Genomic DNA, 8,741 nt, shown 5'->3' on the forward strand with positions numbered 1-8,741 from the left:
CACAAGGAAGTTCAGCTCATACCCTTCCTCAGGTAAATGACCCAGCCCTCAAACCATGGCATCTACGTCTTTTCCCCATGCTCACTGGTGCATCAGGAAGCTGGGGGAACCAGAACTGCTAAGCTGGTGCTCCCATGGAGGGTGGCCACATTACCACTGCCAGATAAGCTGGGAATGAGGGATGGAGGCCATCTCTGGATGAAGTGTGTTCCCATCCATCTATCCACCAAACCATCCATCCACCCACCATCCACCCACCATCCACCCATCCATCTACCCACCTGTCTTAGGCTGGGTTCTCTAGAGAAGCAAAACCAGTAAAGCGTATAAATATATATATACAGAGAGAGATTATATCAAGGAAACACCTCATGTGATTGTAGAGGCTAGAAGATCCCAAGTCCGTGGATCAGGGTAGAGGCCTCTCCAAAGTCACACAGCTGCAGAAGTTGGCAAGCCCAAGATTGGCTGGTCGGAGAGCAAGGCTCCTGCTCACAGGCTGTGCAGATCGATGAATCCCAGGTTTGGCAGATAAGCTGACAACTCAAGTCCCAAGAATGGGAGATGAGACGACAGGAAGCAGCCGCAGGATCCAGAGAGAGCAAAAAGCCAGAATGTCTGCTTATATGCAGATATGGCCCACACCCCTGAGGAGACACCCTTTCATCTGATTGGCTACTCACAGTATATTCAATCATGGGAGTGATTACATTAAAACACTGAGAATCGTGGCCCAGCCAAGTCGACACACAATCTTAACCATCACACCACCCATCCATTCACCCATCCAGCTATCCACCCACCCATTCCCCTATCCATCCTCCATCCATTTACCTATCCATCCATTCATCCACCCTTCCGTTATCCAACCGTCTACTTCTGAAGCACTTGCTATATGCCTAACTCTAGTTGGGCATGGGGGGATAGTTAACGAAATGTAATACCACCTTAAAGAAAAATGTCTTGCTTAAGGCAATAACATATTGTCTTCATGCTCAAATAACTCATGAACGGGGCTTGGGGATTAGGAGAAATCCAGAATTGACTGGGAAAAGCCTAAACTGACTGGAGAGAATATGAATGGACTGAAAGAACCCTGGGTTGACAAAGTTTATGTTGAACAGAAGTCACCTAGAGTTGACCAAGTTTAAGCTTCCTCCACCAAGCAGAGTAGAGGCTTGAGTACTCAGTGGAAGCTTTTGTAAGGGTGTGGACTTGAGATGGATCTTGCAGGATGTGCAGGATTTGGGCAGTCAACAAGAGGGGAAAAGGGTATGCTGGCTAAGCAACTGCTGAGTTGTGCCCCAGCAGGACTCAGTACCTATCACGGTCACATTTGTGTTTCTCCAGTTTGTCCATCTATCTTTGCTCTGTGCCCTTCTCCAGGGCATGAACAGTATTTTATTTCTGTATGCAAACATCCAATGGACCTAGCCCAAGGACTGACAGATCAATCTAGAAATAGTACTAATAATGATAATAATAATATATGCAATGATAGCAACTCTTCTTATTTATTTTTTAAGTGCTTCTGCATGGTAGAATATGAGCTATATGCTAAAACGACCCTAGGAGGAGGCATTAACACTATTTTGTGGATGAGCCCAGAAAGGTTGAGTAACTTGCTCAAAAGTAAATAGCTTATGAGAGACTGAGACCAGCTTAGCATGTAGAGCTATGTGATACCCAGATTTGCATTCTTTCTACTCTAACAGGTGACCTCTTGGAAATAGGCACATTCTGAGGTTACTGCCGAGGTAACTGGAGAAAAGAAAGGGTACTTTGAAGGTTTAGTCAGGTTATAGAGTATTGAAAAGAAAGAAATTCATATGACACTGGTTTGAAGCTGTATCTATAAACACACACACACACACACACACACACACAGCTGGTTTCTTAATATAATAATTTGCTCTAGAGTTTCTTTGAGGAGCCCTGGTGGTGCAATGATTAAGCACTCGGCTGCTAGCTGAAAGGTCAGCAGTTCGAACCCACCGTGGCTGTGAGGGAGAAAAGACCTGACCTACAGGGTTGCTATGAGTCAGAATCAACTCGATGGCATGTAACAACAACAGAGTTTCTTTGGGCACACTTTCTTGGGATGAAATGGCTAACAGTTTGAGTTGATATGTCAGATTCAAGCAATTGGTAGGGGATACCTGGGAGGCTGGGTTGAAAAGCCCTTTGAGATTCCATCTGGGTTCTGTGGGAGAGTGCCCTTAATCTGTTAAGCACAACTGTCTTGGGCATGAGCAGAGGAAGTGGTGAAATAAAGGCTTTGGTATATGTTAATTCTGCTCTGAGGCATCAGGAGTTCTGAAAAGTAAAGGAGAGACGTTACGAGGAGCTGGGTTACTTAAAATAATGAAGTTACCAAAATCTAGGACCCTGGAGAGAATGTTGGACACCTAGTCTGGGAGAAGGGAATATGGAGCAACAGGACAACTCCAGATGTAAGACCCCAGACAGTGATCACTATTGTTAGTTGCCGTCGAGTTGGCCCCCAACTCATGGTGACCCCATGCATTTCAGAGTAGAACTGGGCTCCATAGGGTTTTCTTGACTGTAATCTTTATTGAAGCAGTTCACCAGGCTTTTCTTCTGTGGAGTTCAATCCACCAACCTTTATGTTCACAGCCAATCACAAACTGTGTGTGCCACCCAGGCTCCTTCCAGATAGTGACAGACCCCAAATAATTACAACATGAAAGTCTTGGAAGAGGCAAAATGAAGTCATTTCTAGCCAAGAAGGGAATTAAACTTAGAATGTGTAGGAACTGGAAGGCATTTTGGAGATCATCTAGGATAGGACGGTAAATGGTTTCCATCCAAGTTGCCATGTTGGATCTATTGTAGTGGTTCCTGGAATATTATCTTGAGAGAGATTCTGAGGCTATGTCTGAATGAACATGAGAAAAGGTTCGTGGTTGATGAGTGATGTCTCTCATGGGTGTGAGAACAGAAGAGGTGGCATATGGGTCGTATGTTTGCCATTTTCAGTCCAGTCCAGAGTTCTCATTTTATAGATGAGGAAATAGAGGCTGGGAAAGGTGACACGGACTTACCAAGGGTCACGTATGTGGAAGCAAATTGAGAGTTAGAATCCTGTCTCCTGTCTCATGAACAATTACTCTTTCTGCTCAGAATTTGCAAGAACCCAGTCAATTTTTGATGCATCTGTCAGGTGCGGTGGTTAAGAGGCTACAGTGAGCTATGGCTGCTAACCAAAAAATCGGCGGTTCAAATCCACCAGCTGCTCCTTGGAGACCCTATGGGGCAGTTCTGTTCTGTCCTATGGGGTCGCTATGAGTTGGAATCAACTCGACAGCAGTGGGTTTGCTTTGGTTTTTTATCAACGATAAACACCTGATATCAGCTGAGTATTGATTCTGTCAGCCACCATCCTGTGACCTTTACCTGAAGCCACTTGTTTACTGAACAAACAAGCCTTTGAGCCTGTTTATTAGTCATCATGAGGATTGTCTCAATCCAGTCTCTGAATTTCAGCCCCCATTTCTCAAGCACCTACTATGTGCTTGGAGCTTTACACGTAATACCTTGTTTAATCCTCCTTACAACCCTAGAAGGAAGATATGATTGCTCATGTCTTTATGAATGAGAACACTGAGTTCAAGTCGCTTATCCAAGACAACATAGCTCGTGAGTGGTTAGTGCCGGGAACTAAACCCAAACTCCAGCCACTCTTTCACCATGTCAGATTGCTTGGATTCCTGTGAGTTTTTAAACAGCCTTGTCTGATGTCTTTATTTGTAGAATCACATTGGGTGTCGAAAGTCAACAGTGGCAAAATCTCTTCTTTTGGAGCCCCATCATTGAGCATTAGCTGGCTTTTTGGTCCCAATGTGCTGTGACTTCCCTTCATTTTCACTCACTTCTTCCTAAGGCAGACGTTAGCCCATGGTCAGTCCCCAGCTACTCAAACCATGCAGTAGGAACTCTCTCCATTAAAACACTGACAAATCCCTCCTTACAATTGTATCTACCCTGGGAGTTCATGGTGGTGATCAAGCTACCCCTAGTCTTCATGGCACTTTGTTCTGGGCAGATTAGAAAAAGGTATCTCTCCAGCTTGTGACTCATTTGATGAGAAGAGGCATTCCACACCCCTCCCTCAACATTTTCTCATCATAATTTTCAAACTTGTAGCAAAATTGACCACCACCTATCTGTCAGTTTGTTGTATTGTGGTGACTTGCGTATTCCTATTACACTAGAAGCTATGCTACCAGTATTTCAAATACCAGCAAGGTCACCACCCATGGTGAATATGTTTCAGCAGAGCTTCCAGAATAAGACAGACTAGGAAGAAAGGCCTAGTGGTCTACTTTTGAAAATTAGCCAATGAAAATCTTACGGATCACAACAAAATATTGTCCAATATAGTGTTGGAAGATGAGCACCCTAGGTTGGAAGGCACTCAAAATACACAGTGGCCACAACAATGGACCTGAGCAGACCAATGATCATGAAGATGATGTGGGACCAGGCAACATTTCATTCTGTTGTACATGAGGTCTCTATGAGTCAGAGCTGACTCAATCACAACTCACAACAATAGCAACAGCCAAGTTGAAAGACTTTTTACAGTGGACACCCTAAACGTACCTCCTAGATACTACCACGAACATTTTACTATACTTGTTTTATCACATACTCTCTGGAGTGTTGGCATCTTTGTGCAAACGAAAACAAAACAAAACAAACAACTGTTCTTCCAGATGCGTGTTGCCACAGGGAAAACCATTTGGTGAGTGAAGCATGGGCTGGATTTCAGGCCTTGCACTCCCTCTGCCAGGCACCCATGTGCAGTGCACAGCCTGTAAAACCACCCACATTGACCCTGAGGACAATTCTTCAAAGAAGCATCAGGGCAGTAGAGTACCTACAAAGCCCTTGCTTTACACAGAACTCACACATAGCACAGTGCATAGCACAGGACTGGCATGTGGATGGCACTCAGTACAAGATGGCTGAATGAAAGAATGATTGATTAACCAATCTGAATTAATTGAACCTATTTCTTCAAAAGTCTAGTCTATGTGAACAATGCCTAGCAATCAAAAAATTTCTAGACACCCTCTTTGGACTCGGACAGACATGGCTGTGGCAACATGCTTGTCCGTTTTCCCACTGTTGCCCATTCTGTAGTATTCTTGGGACTCGGGCAGACATCGCTCTGGCAGCATGGTTGCCCGTTTCCCACTTCTGCCCTTTTGAATATATGTGGAATAAAACTTTCTTTTTGCTTTAAAAAAAAAAAAAATTCTAGACACTGAACTCAAAGGAGTGTCCACCAGGAAGAAATATTTTTCTTGGAAGTAGCTTGAGTGGCACAATTGTTGAAATGACTCAGGATGACCCAGAAGCCCTTTGGCTGACAATTCATGTTGCTTCTGCTGAATTTCTGCTCACACTCGGTGACCCACCAGGTTCTACCCAGTACTATGGGAGGAACTTTCCTGAATATACATAGCCATAGGGGATTAAATCTATATATTTATGGGGACCTCAGCAGGATCAAATTTAACGCCAAATAAGAGTCATTGAAGACATAGCCAACAGGATGAGCAAAACAGTTTTTATCAGGGCAGTGACTTTGGGGGCTGCTGATGATCCCCTAGGCTGGAGATTAAGTTAATATTAACAGGTCCAAGGTGATGTGGGTTTGTGCAATCATGGGCTCTGGCCACATCCTCCCCGGCTGATAAGCCTAGTCATTCAACCTACCTTCTGCACCTCATCTGCCCTCCAGTTAATTCCCAGAAAGAGGGGCGGTGGACTGGGATTTTGGGTAGCAGCAAGTGGTGACACCCCCCGAGCCAAGAAAGTCAAATGCGACTTGGCCTCATCAACCCTCTTTCAGAGGATGCCCTGCGTCTAAGGAGTTCATCTGAAGACGTTCGAACCACAGTCTCTGGGCACACGGGCATGTCCGTCCAGTAGGGACAACGGATGTGCATGATGGGAAAGCAAACTCATGGTCTCCTTCCCACACACCTCCCTAGCCACTGCCAGAGTGAGCTGCCTGAATGCAAACCTGCCCTTGGCACCACCCCACCTCAGAGCCTCTCCACCCAGAGCAGCATTTTGCAAAGTGTAGAGATGATTAATGGAGCCCTGGTGGCACAGTGGTTAAGCCCTTGGCTCCTAACTGAAAGGTCGACGGTAGGAACTCACCAGCCAGTCCACAGGAGAAAGATGTGGCGGTCAGCTTCCGTAAAGATTGCAATCTTGGAAACACTATTGGGCAATTCTACTCTGTCCTATAGGACTGCCATGAGTCAGAATTGACTCGACAGCAATGAGGTATTTTTTTTTTTTTGAGATGATTCACGATAAAATGGGCTCCATGGTCAAACGAGTTTGGGAAACACTGTGTGGTATTTCAAAGGAACTGAGAAGCCTTGCCCTGTAAAGACTTCTCCAGAGTTTTCCAAAATTATTTGACCAAGAGGTCTTTTTTTCCCTCAACATCAACTAACATCCAGGAAAATGCCCAGAGGAATGCCCTTCCCCAGTCAGGTCCCAGCTTCTCCTTCAGCAACCTCTACCATTTCGTTCTTAAATTAATAATTGTTTGTTTGTTGTTGTTTTAAATAGAAAAGTATGAAGAAGAAAACACAATGGTCTATGATTCCACCACTCAGGAAACCTCCACTTAAAAAATAATAATAATGGATGTTTATGCGATTCTGTGAAAATGTAAATCTCGTTTTGTGCCTCTGCTTCAAACCCTCCACGAGCTCCACATAACTCAGAGCAAAAGCCAAAATCCTTACAGTTGAACAATCTATGAGCCCCACCCACCCTGGGCACCAGTGCCACCTCTGGCCTCTTCTACTTTTCTCTCTCTCACACCCTCCAGCTCCAGGTACACTGGCCTCCTTGCTTCCCTGCACCATGCCAGACATATCTCTACCCCAGGACCTTTGCACTGGCTGTTTCCTCTGCCTGGATGCTTTTCTCTCAGATACGCACAGGCTTGCTCCCTCACCCACTTCAGATCTCAGATGCCACCTTCTCAGTGAGGTGTTCCCTGACTACTCTATCTGAGCGTACCCTGCCCCCAGCACTCCCCATCCCCTGCCCCTGTGTCGTTCTTCCCCATAGGACCTGTCACGTTTCCCCAGTCTATGCACTGAACTGACTTACCGTGCTTATTGTCTCCGTCTCCCTCGGAGCGCTCTTGCAGGAGGGATTTTTATCTGTTTGGGTTATTATGGGTGGGTTGCATCCACAGCATAGCCAGTGCCTATAACATAGAAATATTTGCTAAATAAGTGATTATGTGTGTTCACAGAAGAGAGATCATACAATGAACACTGTTCTTATTTTGCTTTTTACTATAAATTTGTTCACTTTTGGAGATCTGTCCCTATCAATCTAAACAGATCTGTTGTCAGCTGCCATCAGGTAGGTCCCTGACTCATGACAACCTCTGCACAACAGAAACACTGCCCGTCCTGCGCCATTCCCATGTCGGTTGCAGATCAGACCATTGTGATCCACGGGGTTTTCATTGGCTGATTTTTGGAAGTATATTGCCAGGCCTTTCTTCCTAGTCTGTCTTAGTCTGGAAACCTGTTCAGTGTCATAGCAGCAGGCAAGCCTCCACTGACAGATGAGTGGTGGCTGAGCGCGAGGTGTATTGGGCAGGAATTGAACCCAGGTCTCCTGCGTAAACAAAACAAAACAAAAAAAAACCAAACCCACTGCCATCGAGTCAATTCCGACTTATAGCAACCCTATAGAACAGAGTAGAACTGCCCCATAGGGTTTCCAAGGAGCGCCTGGTGGATTTGAACTGCTGAGCTTTTGGGTAGCAGCCAAACTCTTAACTACTGTGCCACCAGGGTTCCCACGGAAGGTGAGACTTCTACCACTGACCCACTGCTGCTCGCAGATAGACCTAGGCTCATGCTTTTCAAGGCTGCGTGCCGCTCCATTGCAGGGGTGTGCCTGGGTTTATATATGCACGCCCTGTTGATGGACATTTAGGATTTTGCTCTTCTAACAGTGTTGCAATTAAAAAAACCAAAAAAAAAAAACCAAAAACCTTTTTTTTTGCATTTAGTGTTGGTGAATATCTCCATGGGGCAAATTTCCAGCAGTGGAATTGCTGAGTCACAAGGTAGGTGCTTTTTTTTTCTTCTTTTAACTTTGAGCACTGTTACCAAATGGTCTTCCAAAGAGGTTGCACACATTGCACTCCCTCAAATAATATATGAGAAAGTCTGTTTTCTCACAGACTTACCAGCACTGGGTATTATCAACCTTGCACATTTTTTGCCAATCTGATAGGTGGAAACACATCTCTGTTAATTTGATTTGTATTTCTTGAATTATGGACGGGTTGAATCTTTGCATAACCTATTGGCCATTTGTGTTTATTTTTCTGTCGTCTGCCTGTTTAAATCCTTTGCCCATTTTTTGATTGGTTAATTACCTTTACTTATAGATTTAAACGAATTCTTTAAAATTAAAGCAATGATCCCTTCGTGGTATCTGTTAAAAATTTCCCAGTTTGCCCTTTAATTTTGTTTATGGCATTTTTTGACATACAGTCAAAAATATTAAGTCAAATTTTATGAAGTCAAATTTATGAGTCTTTGCTTTTATGACTTCTGGGTTTTCTGTCTAGTTTAAGAAGGCCTTATCTGCTTCAAGATCAAGAAATAAATTCACCACGCTCTTTTCTAGAACATCTATGATTTATTTTT

This window comes from Trichechus manatus, unplaced genomic scaffold (assembly GCF_000243295.1).
Source record: "Trichechus manatus latirostris isolate Lorelei unplaced genomic scaffold, TriManLat1.0 scaffold00045, whole genome shotgun sequence".
In the NCBI taxonomy this organism is placed as follows: domain Eukaryota; kingdom Metazoa; phylum Chordata; class Mammalia; order Sirenia; family Trichechidae; genus Trichechus; species Trichechus manatus.